At 39.3% G+C, this 14,818-nt stretch overlaps 1 pseudogene across 1 annotated transcript; it reads right to left on the bottom strand.

The window, feature by feature from the left end:
• Positions 1-5,927: 5,927 nt before the first annotated feature.
• LOC102871620 lies at positions 5,928-8,985 on the bottom strand (annotated as a pseudogene). The gene has a single exon (XR_438919.1). The product of XR_438919.1 is annotated as a sodium/potassium-transporting ATPase subunit alpha-1-like (transcript).
• Positions 8,986-14,818: the final 5,833 nt, after the last annotated feature.

Consider the following 14,818-nt stretch of genomic DNA (forward strand, 5'->3'; position numbering starts at 1 on the left):
TTATGTTTTCCTTTCTTAAAGATGCCTCTTAGCTATTATCTGAGGTGACTTTCTCCGGTGCACAGCTTCCCGGCTTCCCTTCCGCCCAGGAACACGTTCTCCCGCTGGTTTTTCTGTGTACCCGAAAGACCCCTCTTTGCTGTTATCCGAGGTGACCTTCCCCAGTGCAGCTTCCTGTCCTCCCTTTCTGGCCAGTTTTTCCTGTGTTTTACCTGAAAGACGCCTCTTTGCTGTTATCTGAGGTGACCTTCCCCAGTGCAGCTTCATAATAATATTAAACAATTATTCGTGGAGTATCTGAAACTCAAAATTCATTGATTGATCTATCCTTTATCCAGCAACCTCTCTAGGTCACGCAACTGGTAAATGGTAGGCAGTCAGAGTATGAAATCAGACCTGTAGTACAAGGTCACACATTTACAGTATTATATGTCTAAATTCACTGCTGCTCTTTTATATATGGTTCTTATGAACCAAATAAAATCAGTCATTCCGAAGATACGAAGCTCACAATTAACTCTGTTTCTGTGATTGCTTTGATTTTTCTCTAATGTTGTTGCTAGGTGCCACTAGTGCCATTCACAGAAGTCCTGTGAACAAGCGGTAAAAACCTTACCCTATTCTTAATCGTTCTCATGATCTATGCACTGCTCAAGCTTATTGATGTATTCCCTGTGTTACACCATGTCCTTGTGGTCTTCCCCTCTTTAACTGCCTCTCTACTTTTACAAACATAATACCTTTTTCCAAGAAATGGAACTTCCTAACAACATGCTCAAAGTACATGAGACAAGTTTCTCCATATCTGGCTCCAAAGGGCACCCTAGATGCACATACGTCAAAATAAATTTATTTATTCTTTTCACAGTCTATAGAGGAACACCACAAACACCAAATGTTAAGATCTCACAAATGCTGCCGGCATTTCTCAACTCTGTTACCTAGTGCACACTCATTTTACATTTTACAAGATTCTCAACTTCCACTACTGATCACAGATTCCGTATAGTGGTTTTTCAAGCTACTTTAAAAAAAAAATCTTCCCTCGAAAGTGAAATATTTGCTTTCTTGTTGTTGTGTGCTATTGAGTCACCTATAAATCATAGTGATCCTGTGAACAATATCTCTGAATCCTGCTCTATCCTGAGCGAATCTCACTGTCCTTCCCATCATTACCTTAGTTATTGTGTCAATCCATCCCATCTAGGGTTTTCCTCTTCCGCTCTATCCCTCCACCCTTCCAAATATTCTTTCTCCAAGGACTGGTCTATCCTGGCAATATTCCCAAAGTGTAGGATATTTAGCCTCAAAATCTTTGTTTCCAAGGAATAGCGTGGCTTCCACTCTCCAGGATAGACCTTTTAGTTATCTTGGTAGTCCATGGTATTTTCAATACTTTTTTCCAGCACCACAACTCAAGGGCATCAGTTTTCTTCTGTTATCTTTGTTAATTGACCAGCTCTCTAATGTACAACAGGTAATGAAGATCATAGCCTGGATCAAGCTCACCTTGGTCTTTAAACTCATTGCTCTTTAGCACTCTGGAGAAGTCACTGACAGCATATTTTCCTAATGTAATTTCTCTTTTGATATTCTTACTATTGGTGCCAATAGTGTTGATTGTGAAACCAAGCAAATGGAAATTGTTTACAATCTCAATCTTTTCTCCATCTATTATGATCCTGCCAACTGGCCCAATGGTGACTCTTTATTTTCTTAATATTCAGCTTCAATCCATATTGCAGACTACACTCCTTGACCCTCTGTAAAAAAATACTTCAAATCCCTTCTCGGTTTCAACAATCAAAGTTTAGTCATTTGCATAGTGGAGATTGTTGATGAGTCTTCATTTAATCCTAATGCCACATTCCTCTTCATAATGTCCAGTCTCCTGAATGATCTGTTGTACGTAAAGATTGAAAAGGTAAGGAGACAGAATATATTCCTGACACATTCCTTTCCTGATTTTGAACTATGAAGTGCTTTGTTGCTATGTTCTGATGACAGCCTTCTAGTCCAAATATATGTTTTACATCTCCTTTGGACAAGATAAAACTGAACAACTTGTGTTTGGTGTTTGGTGAATTTAATTTCATTTGTACATTCTGGAATAAAATAGTAAAGAGATGGAATATCTTAAAAATAATCAAAAATAAAAGAAACTGTTAAGAGTGTATTCTGAGTGATTATTTTGCATGCATATAGAGATTCTTGAACAATAGCATGTGATTTCTATTTTGAATCTAAAACAATAGCATGTGATTTCAAGTAGGCTGGTTATAATGTAATCTACAGGGAACACTGGTGGCTTAGTGGTAAGAATCTGTGCCGTTAAACTCAAGACAAGCAGTTCAAATCCCCCAGGTACTCTGCATGAGAAAGATGAGTAATGTATCTTGTGCACTTTACAATCTATGAAAACATGGTGAAGGGTCATCTCTGGTTCAGTTCTAATTCAATGGTACACGACTAACCTAATGGTACACAACAACAACAACATAAAATGCATTGAGGATGGCCTAATAAAACTTGAATTGTATTGCCAATCCAGGGCAGCTAGTTCTAAAGCACTAGCTGCTTTGCAGAAGACAGATGAATAATATTTTCCAGTACAATTTACAACCTGTGAAATTCCTCTTAACTGTCAGCAGTTGAGTGGGTTCAGTATTGATAGCCTCTAACAACAGCATATAGAACAATAAAGCAGAAAACCAGATCACTTATTTCTTTTCTTTATATTAATGATATTGTTCACTGTTTTTGTTGTACACAGCCAAGTAGAACTGACTGATAGGTGACCATCCAGTAGGTTTTCAGACTTAGTTTAATCACACAGGAGGAGATTGTCAATCTTTCTTTCACAAGAAGCTGATGAACTCAAACTGCATGCATTTGGGATAGCAGCACAGCTTCTTATCAGTAGGCTATTGAAGGTCCCTATTTGTTCAATAATTCTATTGGATAATCTTTTGGAAACAAATATGAACCATTTCCAATCACTTGGCCAGGTAAGCCTTAGATATTTCATAAACAAGTGAGCATATTCAAGGCTACATCTGTTTGTTGAAATATGTCAACCGTTAAAATTAATTCTATCAATTGCTGGGGAATTATTTTATGTTACTGTCTTCAATGACGCTGTAATTTCTTCCTTTATTATTATTTGTTTTTGATGTGGTACTTCCTGAAATGATTCCTTATTCATCAGTTCCTTTTGGTACACTGGCTCTGTGTGTGTATTCCTTCTAACTTTGTTTATGCTACCTGTGTCATTTGATATTTGGCCCACACAATCCTTAAGTCTTGCAACTTTAGCTGTTCTTCAGTTTTTTCAGCTTGAGAAATGCAAAGTGTGTTTTTTTTTTCTCTTTTGTTTTTTTAACTTCAGCTCCTTGTACATTTTTAAAAAATACTATAGTCTTCCTGAGTTGACCTTTTAAAATCAGACCAACTCTTCTACTTTAGCATTACTTACTTTTATTTGGATACCTCTAATTTCAGGTCTCAAGAGAGACCTTTAAGAGTAACTTTTGACATCCATTTGTCTTTTCTTTCTTCCCTGTCTTTGTAATGACCTTTTGCTTTCTTCATGGAAAACATCCTTGATATAATTTTCTAATTTACCTGGTCTTCTAACATTAGTGTTCAATACAGGAAATCCACTCTTTCAAAAGCTTTTAAATTCAGGTTAGATCAACTCAAGATTGCATTTTGCTTCCTAGGGACTTGTTTAATTGTTTTCAACTTCAGTTTAAACTTGCTCATGAATTGATGAGTATTGAATATCTTATGGCCTGCGCAGAGAACAAAGAAGTCTCTCTGGGAGAGGTTTGTACCTTTGAAACAAAGATTTTGAAGCTCTGTCTCATATACTTTAGGAAGGGTGCCAGAAGGGATCAGTCCTTGTGAAGGAGATCATAGTGGAATGGTGGAAGGTCAGTGCAAGAATTATGCTGAATGAGATTGATTGACACAGTGACTGTGGAAATGGGGGCAGGACTGTTAAAGATGGTGAGATTGGCACAGGATAGGGCAGGATTCAGAGCTATTGTTCATAGGATCTCTATGAGTCATTGTTGACTCAAAGGCACATGATAACAACATACCACAGCCATTCCCTGTCCTGGCTTTAAGTGCTGCTGGTGAACTTCTGATTCCTGGGTAGTCCATCAAGTGAGTTTATGTCTTTTAAAAAAGTATTTGCAATGAATAACTCATTAATTGGACAGAATTCTATCATTTAATTACAGCTTCATTTCTGTCACCATGGCATTATTTTTCAACCACCAGTCCTTCTTGTTTGTTTCTCAATTTTAAAGTGCAGTCACAAATGTTATTAGTGCATTTCATCAGGACAGACAGTTTTTGTTAAAAAGTACACCATGCTAATAAATGTGGAGGGTCAGAAAAGAGACGAAGTCCCCCAACCAGATGAATTGACCCAGTGATTATAAAAAACGAGAGCATCTAAGACCATGAAGATGGTGAAGGATAGGCAAGGTTCAGCTCTGCTGTTCAAAGCATTGTGATGAGTCAGAATTGACCGGAGAGCACCTAACAACAACAGTTATAATAATTTGTTAACTTAATTGATTGAGCTCTGCCTCATCTAGTGGGTAGGGAATTGCACTGCAAGTCCAAAGCAGGTGGTTTGAATCCACCAGCTGCTCAGTGGGAAAATTTGGGGCCGTCGCCTCCCAAGTGATTTATACATAGACCCTCTGGTTACAACTCAAAGGCAATAAGTGAATGCATGAATTCTTCCACTTACTTTGATCTACTGACATTCAGTTGCAAAATGTCTGTAGCCCTTACGGTCCTGCTTCTATGGTATCTTTTAAAATATCAATTAATAAACATGTTTTAAACAGAAATAACAAATAGCTACTTATGCTAGGGAAGCTGGTGGCTAAATCAAATATGGTACTTTTCTGTAGCGGAATAAAATAGCACAAATCAGTCTTCTTAACAGATTTGTAGGTACCAAGCTTTAAATAAGTAATTTGGACTAATATTATGCTAGTATTTTATATAATGTACTATAGCTTGGCTTAATGGGAGGGAGGTCTAGTGGTAAGGAGTTGGGCTGCCAACCCTAAATAAGTGGTTCAAATCCATCAACTTCTCCATGGAGAAAGGTAGAAAGCTGGCTTGCAATTTACTGCCTATAGAAACCTGCTGAAGTGTCAGAAGTCAATTCCGACTTAGTGGTACATAACACTAACAACTCTAACATCCATAAGAGACTAAAAGATAGAGTGGCCACACAACAATTGTTGATTAAACTATCATTGAATTAATCTCATATTTTAGGGTATTAGCTTTCAAATCATTTAAATATTTTACTTCTCCAGAGGTTTTTATATCTGTATTTAAAAAAAAAAAACACAAAACAACCCAACAAGATATATTCATTTACTATGTGTAAAAAATTTATTATTAAAGACCTATTTTATTCCAGTGTTAACAGATTCAGAGTGGACAAAGTGAATAAGATCAGAATTTTCATAAATCTTAAGGTTCAGTATAGGTACTATGATTGAAGCATTCAGTAAAATATGGATTCTTGTTTGCTGTTTCTCATATACTTTCTTTTTTTCCCCCATTATAACAGCCATCTGTATTTGTAAAAATCCAGATATAAAATGTAGTCTTTCAGTCTTTCCAGGTTTTCCTTTTTTACAAAAACAAAAAGGCACATAAAAACCTTCCCCAATGTCATTCCCACAGACGGATGTTTTTCAGGCAGTCCTCCCCCCTCCCCCCATATATCTACATGCTTCATTCTGGGATGTCTCACTTCCCCCACATGCTTCGGTGCTTTCCTACTAGGGTAGAGTTCCAAATTCCAAGACTGAAGTACACATGGTGGGTGGGTGATGGATGCAGAGTGTGGCATGATGCTCCACAGCGTGCAGGACGGGGGACTAGTAGCAGGTTTCCTTCTCCACCCAGCCGCCAGGGCTTCACCTGATGATGAGCTTTCTGACTTCATCATACACGAAGATGAGAAGTGAGTAAGGGAAGGCACAGAACCACCAGGTAGGTTTGAAGGGAGGGCCACCCCCATGCCAGGGCAGTAGGAAAGGAAAGCAGCAAGGGCCGTCTCTTCAAAGAGGCCAAATATTAAGATCTTGTTCTTCATCCCCTGCTGGAAGACAGAATTCCTTCTGGTCTTGCAGATGATCAGATCAGCCCACTGCACCACCACGATGCTGACAAAGAAGGCAGTGTGGCAGGTGAACTCCATGATTTTCCTCTGCTCGTATGTCCACTGCTGACCATAGCTGTCTTCCAAATCGTTGACCCAGTGGTCATCCCAGTCCATTCGGATGCCCAGGAGGTCAAAGGGGAGGAATCCATTCTCAGCCAGAATCACAAAATAAGTGAAGAAGCCTCCCAGGTGCCTGGATCATACCAATCTGTCCATAGGCCATACTGATGAGCCTCTTATTCACCAGTTTGTCTGTTTTGGGATTTCTGGGCTGTCTCTTCATGATATCACTCTCAGCTTGCTCGTATGCCAGAGAGATGGCGGGAACCCTGTCAGTGCCCAAATCAATGCAGAGGATGGTGACGGTCCCCAGTGGGAGTGGAATGTTTGCAATAATAAATATCAGGAAGGGGGTGATCTCAGGAATGTTACTGGTGAGGGTATAAGCAATGGATTTCTTCAAGTTATCAAAGATCACATGACCTTCCTCAACTCCAGTCACAACTGAAGCAAAGTTGTCATCTAAAAGAATCATGTCAGCAGCTTGTTTAGACACATCTGAGCCAGCAATTCCCATGGCAACCCCAATGTCTGCCTTCTTCAATGCTGGAGAGTCATTCACACCATCACCAGTTACAGCCACAGTGGCACCCTGGCACTGGCAGCCCTCCATGATAATGAGCTTCTGCTGAGGGGAGGTTCTGGCAAACACAATCTCAGTGTGGTACTTCAGAATGTCATCCAGCTGCTCAGCGTTCATGTCCTTCAGGTCACTTCCATGGACCACACAGGCCTTGGCATCTCTGGGGTTCACCTGGCTCACTGGGATGTTGAGGCAGGCAGCAATGTCTTCCACAGTCTCGTTGCCCTCTGAGATGATGCCCACACCTTTGGCAATGGCTTTGGCTGTGATTGGGTGGTCTCCTATAACCATGATGACCTTAATTCCAGTGCTTCGGCATTTGCCCACAGCATCAGGAACAGCAGCACTGGGAGGGTCAATCATGGAGATGAGGCCAACAAAGCAGAGGTTTTCAACAGGGAAATTGACGTCATCGGTGTCAAACTGGAACCCTTCAGGAAACTGTTCATCTGGCAGAAAAAGGTGGCAGAAACCTAGCACTCGCTCTCCGAGGCCCCCAAGCTCCAAGTAGGCATTCTGAAAGGCTTCTTTCAGCTCCTCATCCAGGGGCTGCTCCTTGCCATGGAGAAGGATGGAACTGCAGCGGTCCAAGATCCTCTCTGGAGCTCCCTTCATAACTAGTAGGAGCCGGGGTTCGGATGTGTTGGGGTTCTTATAAATAGACAGCTGGTACTTGTTGGTGGAGTTGAAAGGTATCTCTACAATCTTGGCGTACTGCTCCCTCATCTCCTTCACCGAACCGCAGCACACCTCAATGCACTTCAGGAGGGCTGACTCAGAGGCATCTCTGGCAACTGCCCACTTGAGAATAGGTAGATTTTCCTGATTAGCCTGGAACACTGCCCTGTTACAAAGACCTGCAATTCTCGACAGAGCAATCCAGGTCGCTGATGTCTTATCGAATGAGACACCACTCTGGTTCTCTGTAGTATCAGCTTCATGGACCTGATTGTCAAACCACATGTGAGCAACAGTCATCCGGTTCTGAGTCAAGGTTCCAGTTTTGTCAGAACAGATGGTAGATGTGGACCCCAAGGTCTCCAACAGCTTCCAAGTTCTTCACCAGGCAGTTTTTCCTTGCCATGCGTTTGGCAGTAAGCGTCAGACACACCGTGACAGTGGCCAGCAAGCCTTCTGGCACATTAGCTACAATGATGCCGATGAGGAAAATGACAGCCTCAAGCCAAGTGTACTCCAGGATCAGAGAGAGGATGAAGAAAGACACGCCAAGGAACACAGCCACACCCGTGATGATGTGGATGAAATGCTCGATTTCTGCAGCAATAGGAGTCTGATCACCTTGTAGTCCAGAAGCAAGTGTGGCAATTCGTCCCATCACAGTGCGGTGCCCAGTGTATACAACAATACCACGTGCTGTGCCTTCAACACAGTTGGTTGAAAAAAAGGCAATGTTCCTTGTCTCCAGAGGGTTCTCATTTGTGAAATCTGGAGACCTGGTCTGAGGCTTGGATTCTCCAGTGAGCGAGGAGTTATCCACCTTGCAGCCGTTCGCAGAAATGATTCTCAAATCTGCAGGGATTCGGTCTCCACCTTTCACTTCCACCGGATCCCCAACAACAACTTCTTCTGCATTGATGCTCATTTTCTCACCATTTCGAATCACGAGAGCTTGCTGAGGAACCATGTTTTTGAAGGATTCCATGATCTTCGAACTTTTCGCTTCTTGATAGTAGGAGAAACAACCCGCGATGAGGACAGCAGCTGACAGCACCACATCAAGATAGAGATTATCATTACTAGGGTCCATTTCTGTGGCAACTACAATGCCGTAAACCAAGAAGCAAAGAACTGCTCCAATCCACAGCAACATTGAGAATCCCCCAAACAGCTGCCGACAGAATTTGACCCATTCAGGAGTAGTGGGAGGAGGGGTGAGGGCATTGGGACCATCTCGGGCCAGGATCTCTGCAGCTCGAGCAGGTGTTAAACCTCGGCTCAAGTCTGTTCCATATTTGCGATGAAGCTCATCAAGGCTAAGTTTATGGTCATCCATAGATACGTCTTTCTTCAACTCATCCATATCCCTCTTTTTCTTGGCCTTCTTTTTGTCACTATGTTCTGAAACGGCTGCAGGTTCATATTTATCGCGTCCCATCCCCTTCCCCATCGTGGCGGCCGTCTGTGCCCGGCGCCTGGTCCTGCTGCTTGGAAATCAGAAAGGAGAAAGAAGAGCAGCTCCCGGCCAAGCTCGCGTAGCCGGGGTAGAGGAGAAGCCGGAGCTCGGCTGCTGCGGGGTGGGAGGGAAGGAGGACGGCCAATGGCCCGGGCCGATGCCGCCGGGGCTGCTACCGCTGCTGCTGCCACGTGTCCGCCTCCTCTAGCTGCTGCTACATTCCCAAGACCTCGCCGCAGCTCTGACTTTCATATACTTTCTATATACCTGATTTGCTTGTGTTTGAATAAAGAATAAAAAAAAGAACTACATTTCTTTCCAACTTCTTTTTTTATTTATAGATTGTTGTTGTTATTATATTGTTATTGTTGTTATATACTATAAAGTCAAAACTGATTCACAGCTGATCCTCTAGTGGGTTTTCAGTTGCAGTAAATTGCACAGGAAGAAATTGTCTAATCTGAACCATATGACTTTGCGTTGATAATGCAGCTTCCTACCAGTGGGCCACTAGAACTCCATTAAGTTATAGATGCTGTTGTTGTCATTTTGTGCCATCAAGTTGACTATGACCTATAACAACTCTATGAACAACAGCTCTGAACCTTGCCCGATCTTCAGCCAGTCTCACTGTCTTTGATACACCTGCCCACCTTATTACAGGCACCAGGTCAATCCATTTCATTCAGGTCTTCCTCTCCTGTGCTGACCCTCCACCCTTCCAAGCATGATGACCTTCAAGGACAAGTCCCTCATGGCAACATGCCTAAAATATGTGAGATGGAATTTCACAATCCTTGCTTCAAAGAACAACCTAGGTTCACTCTCTCTAGGACATACCTATTTGTTCTCTTGGCAGTATACGGTATGTTCAGTACTCTTTTACAGCACCATAATTCAATGTCATCAATTCTTTTTGTCATCCTTATTTATTGTCCAGTTCTCAGGTGTATAACAAATAATTGAGAAGATCATGGCCTGGATCCGGCACACCTTAGTCTCTAGATTGACATCATTGCTCCTTAGCATTCTAGAGGTTATCTGAGAGTACATATTCCAAAGCAGCTAGTCTTCTGATTTCCTGACTGCTAGTGTCAAGAGTGTTGATTGTGGACTTGAGCAAAATGAAATTGTTAATAGCCTCAATCTCTTCACTTCATGTTGCCTATTGACTTCATGGTAAGAATCTTTATTTTCTTGATATTGAGATACAATCCATATTAAAGACTGCAGTTCTTGACCTTCTGCAGTCAATGCTTCAAGTCCTCCTCTGTTTTGTCCAGCAAGATTGTGTCATATGCTTAACACATTTTGTTGAGTTTTCCTTCCAATCCTGATGTTGCATTTTTCTTCACAAAGTCCAGCCTCCAGAATGTTCTGTTCCACATATAGACTAAAAAGGTATAGAAAAAGGAAATATATATCACAGATGCACTTTTCTTGATTTTTGAACATGCTGTATTTCCTTGCTTTGTTCATATTCCTGCTTCACGGTCTAAGTAAAGTTTCACATGAACACAAGTGTTCTATGATTCCCATTCTCAATGTTATCAACAATTTGTTGTGACCCACACAGTCAAATGCCTTTGCATAGATCAGCTGGTAGAGTGGAGACTAGTGTCTGTGGTGGTTATTCTTAGGTAACGGTTGAATCCAGCATGAAGTAGAGGCAAGATTATCAATATTGGACCTTAAATAATTGAGAATAACTTTAAAGTTGAGTATGGAAGGCATAGAAAATTCTAAGGTTCCTATCTATAAACATGTACTAAAAAGAGCTTGCAGCAATAAAGATAGAATTTCTAATTTCTTGGTTTAAATCTGAATTCTTGGTGCACTCATGAACCTCGGATAGCATGGCATTTTGGGTAAGTGTAAGAGGAAGGTTTGCACTTTGTATTGAGCCTCCATTTCAAAGGAGACAGATTAGATAGCCTGCTTTTGTAAAGATTTACAGTCTCAAAAATGAAACAGTTGTATTCTTTCCTTTGGGTTACTGTACCAGGATGAATTTGATGGCAATGGGTTTGGTTTAGGTTCATGAAATATTTCATTTATTATATCCATTTATTTGAATTAAGTTCTTTACACCGAAAGACGGGTGGTTTAAATCCACCAGTGACCCCAGCAGAGAAAAAAAGGGCAGTCTCCTCTTATGTACTTTATAGGCTCCAAAACATACTGAAAGATCACCTATGAGTTGGTTCCAATTTGACATCAATAAAAGAAAGACATGTAGTCTGGAAGAAACCTCCGTTGGGATTAATTGTTGGTTAGAGGCTTTTTTGTTGGGGGAGGGGATGGGGGAAAGACAGAAGGTGAGAAGCCAGTACTTTTTTATAGTTAACATTTAATAGGTAAGAAATTTAAAAGCCATTGTTATATTGTTAAATAAAATAGTAAAATAGTTTAGATTTGCTTTCATTGTTAAGAAAATAAAAAGCCAAAATAAAATCAGTTACTTATTTTTCTCTTCAACAGAAACCACTAGAAATTTCACTTGTATTGATCTTTGTCTTTGTAATAAAATTGACACGAAAATAAAACTTTAGATATGACTTTTTGTATGTATTATAGAGGTACAATGCATGATAATTGAACCACACATTCTCATATGCAACACTCGTGTATCTGTTGTACATGCTTTGTGTAGTGTTATGATGCTGGAAGTTATGCCACTGATATTTCAATTACCAACAGGATACTCATAGTAGGCAGATTTCAGCAGAGTTTCCAGACTAAGACAAGTGAAGAAGACTGATCATCCTATTCTGAAATAATAGGCCTTCAAAAACTCTGTCTGCTACAATAAAGCATTGTTATATATAGTACCAGAAGATATGCTCCTCAGGTTGGAAGGTGTTAAAAATGCTGCTGGAGAAAATGGAAGATGGATGAACTCTCAAAAGAAGATAGAGATATGCAAATAAAAAACACAATGAGATATCATCTTACTCCAAATGCAGTGGCAAAGTTTAACAGAACAGCAAGTAATTAATGTTGGAAAGGATATGGTGAGATAGGAATTCTTTTACATTGTTGGTAGGATTGTACAATGGTACAACTCTGGAAGGCAGTTTGGCTGCTTCCTCAAAAAGCTGAACATAGGAATTCCATATGACCCAGCTATTCCATTGGTTGGAATATACCCAAGAAAATGAGATCCAGTGTTCATAGCAGCATTATTCACCATTGCAAGAACATGGAAAGAGACCAGATGCCCAATCACAATCGAATGGATTGAGAAATTATGGTATATTCACACAATAGAATATTACACAGCACACGGGAGCAATGATTTTGTAAATTATTACCTAACTTGGGAAGGACTGGGAAGCTTTTTGTTGAATGTACTAACTCAGTCTGATAAGTACAAATACTGTTAAAACCATTACTTTAGAATGAGGGTGAGGATTTAAGGAGGTAAAAAGTGGAAGCAGAGGGGTCAGGAGGGTTAATCATGGGGTCACACAATTAGATGGGCTTGGGAGTGAGGGAAATGGGAAGGATCTGGTATTAAAACATTGTAATTGAATTTCACAAATAAACTAGTATAAAAATAATGTAAAATAGAATATATATAAATGATTATATGAAACACAATGTAAATGAAAGATTGTATAAAACACAGTATATATGAATAAAACATACTGTAAAGGTATTATTATATGAAAATCAATTTAAAAAAAAAATGAAGATAGAAGGTAAACACAAAATCACTTTACCAAAAAGAATTGGTTGACACCAAACCAATTCAGGAATATGGTCAAGAACAAATAGAACCGAAGGAAGACACACTGAAAGTATTAGAAAGTATAAGGTCTCAGGAATTGATGCAATACCAATTGAGGTGTTTCAGAAACCGATGCAACACTGCACAGACTCATCAGGCTCTGTCAAGAAATCTGGAAGACAGACGGTTAACTGACTGAAAGGATCTATATTTGTTCTCAGTTCCAAAAAATGTGATCTAATAAAATGTAAAAGTTATTGAACAGTATGGTTACTATTACATCCAAGTAATTTTTTTATTCAAAAAAGAAATTAAAATTCTTTATAAACTTTCATTAAAATATTCATTAAAATAAAAGACTGGAACAATACAACGTTTCATGAATTTCCAGAAATTCAGCATGCTCAAATTATGTCAGATGAAGTTGCATCATCTTTTTCTCTAATGACCATCCTGGTTGCATTTTCACTAAGACATACTTGTTTGTTCTTTAGACAGTGCAGAGGACATTCACTATTTTTCTCTAACATCACTGTCAAAAGACACTAATTCTCCTTCTGTCATCTATACTCAGCATTAAGACTCATAAGGCACAATTGAAAATATCATGATTTGTAACAGGCACACTTTAGTCATTAAAATTATATTTCTTTTTAGGACTTTGGTGAAATTCTTCACCAAATAAAGCATTTTAATTTCTTGACTTCTGCTACCATGTATGTTGGTTGTGGATCCAAATAAAGTGCTATTGATAATTTAAAAAAAAATCAGGAAACTGATAAAATGATAGGAAAACTGTACTAGTTATACAGTAAATTAATAAATGCTTAAAAAAGATAGTAGCAATCAAAAATTAGATATTTAGGAACTAGAATTTTGGACAACATATATCATTTGTCCTGATAAAGGCAGTGCAAAAAATGCACTTGCTATCTTTTAACAAGTAAGGCAATTATTAAGAATTTGTTTGTATCTACAGAATTTTACTATCTGTTTAAAAATGTTATAGTTTAGAGTAATTTCATTATAATGTTATCATAAAAGAATAAGAAAATAAGTTGACATAATACATCCACAAGTGGTCAACACAATAAATGACCCAAAGAAAACCTTTTATTTAGTATACATTACTATGAAAAATTGCAAAAATATGCTAAATGTACTGAGATCTAAAAGTTGCATGCATTTTCAGAGCAGGGAAAAAAATGTTACGAATGATATTACTAAATTAGAAAGTGGATTAAAAATATAGCTGCCTGGAATGATTTCAGAGAAACTAAGATAAGTAATGAACTTTGAAAATAAAGGAAGCTGTAGATTGTTGTTGTTGTTGTTGTTGTTGAATGCTGTCCAGTCGTAGGCGACGACTCATAGCGACCCTATGAAACGAACAGCCTGAGCACTGTTCATAGAAAGAGTTTTCAGAGGCAAGCCATTTCGGAAGTGAATGCCGCTCCTGCTTCCAGGCTTGATTTAGTCTGGAAGCTCCAGCCAACACTGTCCACCATGGGTACCCGTTACCACGATTGGCGCATCACTGTCACAGTCTTCAGCATCACAGCAACCATGAGTTACCTGTGTACAGCAACGCACAGACCAGTGCTATACTACCTAGAAGAATGTTTGACAGGAAGACAATTTGAACCTGGCCAAGGGCCGTAGATGAAAATCACCCACCTTCGGCTTGGTAGCACAGCTTCTTTTCCACTAGTTATAGATAAGGGGGGAATAAAATGATGATTCAGCATTTTAGAGGTGAAGGAAAGCAATGTGCAATGCAAAAATATAAGAAAGCCGGTGTGTGGCATTCGACGTATGGAGGGAAAATAAGATATTTGGTGAAGAAAAAATGATGAAAGCTTCTTCAAAGTGTTGAAAAGTAATTCTTACTGTTCAGAGGATTTAATGAGAAAAATAAATTAAATATAAATATTTTTAGTTTGAATAGGAATCCAGTGTTTCCAGTTGACTATTCAAAAATAATAATTAAAAGCTGAAAATAACTGATATTTTACATATTTATCTTTGTTGACACCAATAGAAATATTCATAGTATGGTAACTTATCACATCTATAAGCTATGGGTATGTGCAT

This window comes from Elephantulus edwardii, unplaced genomic scaffold, assembly GCF_000299155.1.
Source record: "Elephantulus edwardii isolate Elephantulus edwardi_28Jun2011 unplaced genomic scaffold, EleEdw1.0 scaffold00078, whole genome shotgun sequence".
Classification (NCBI taxonomy): Eukaryota; Metazoa; Chordata; class Mammalia; order Macroscelidea; family Macroscelididae; genus Elephantulus; species Elephantulus edwardii.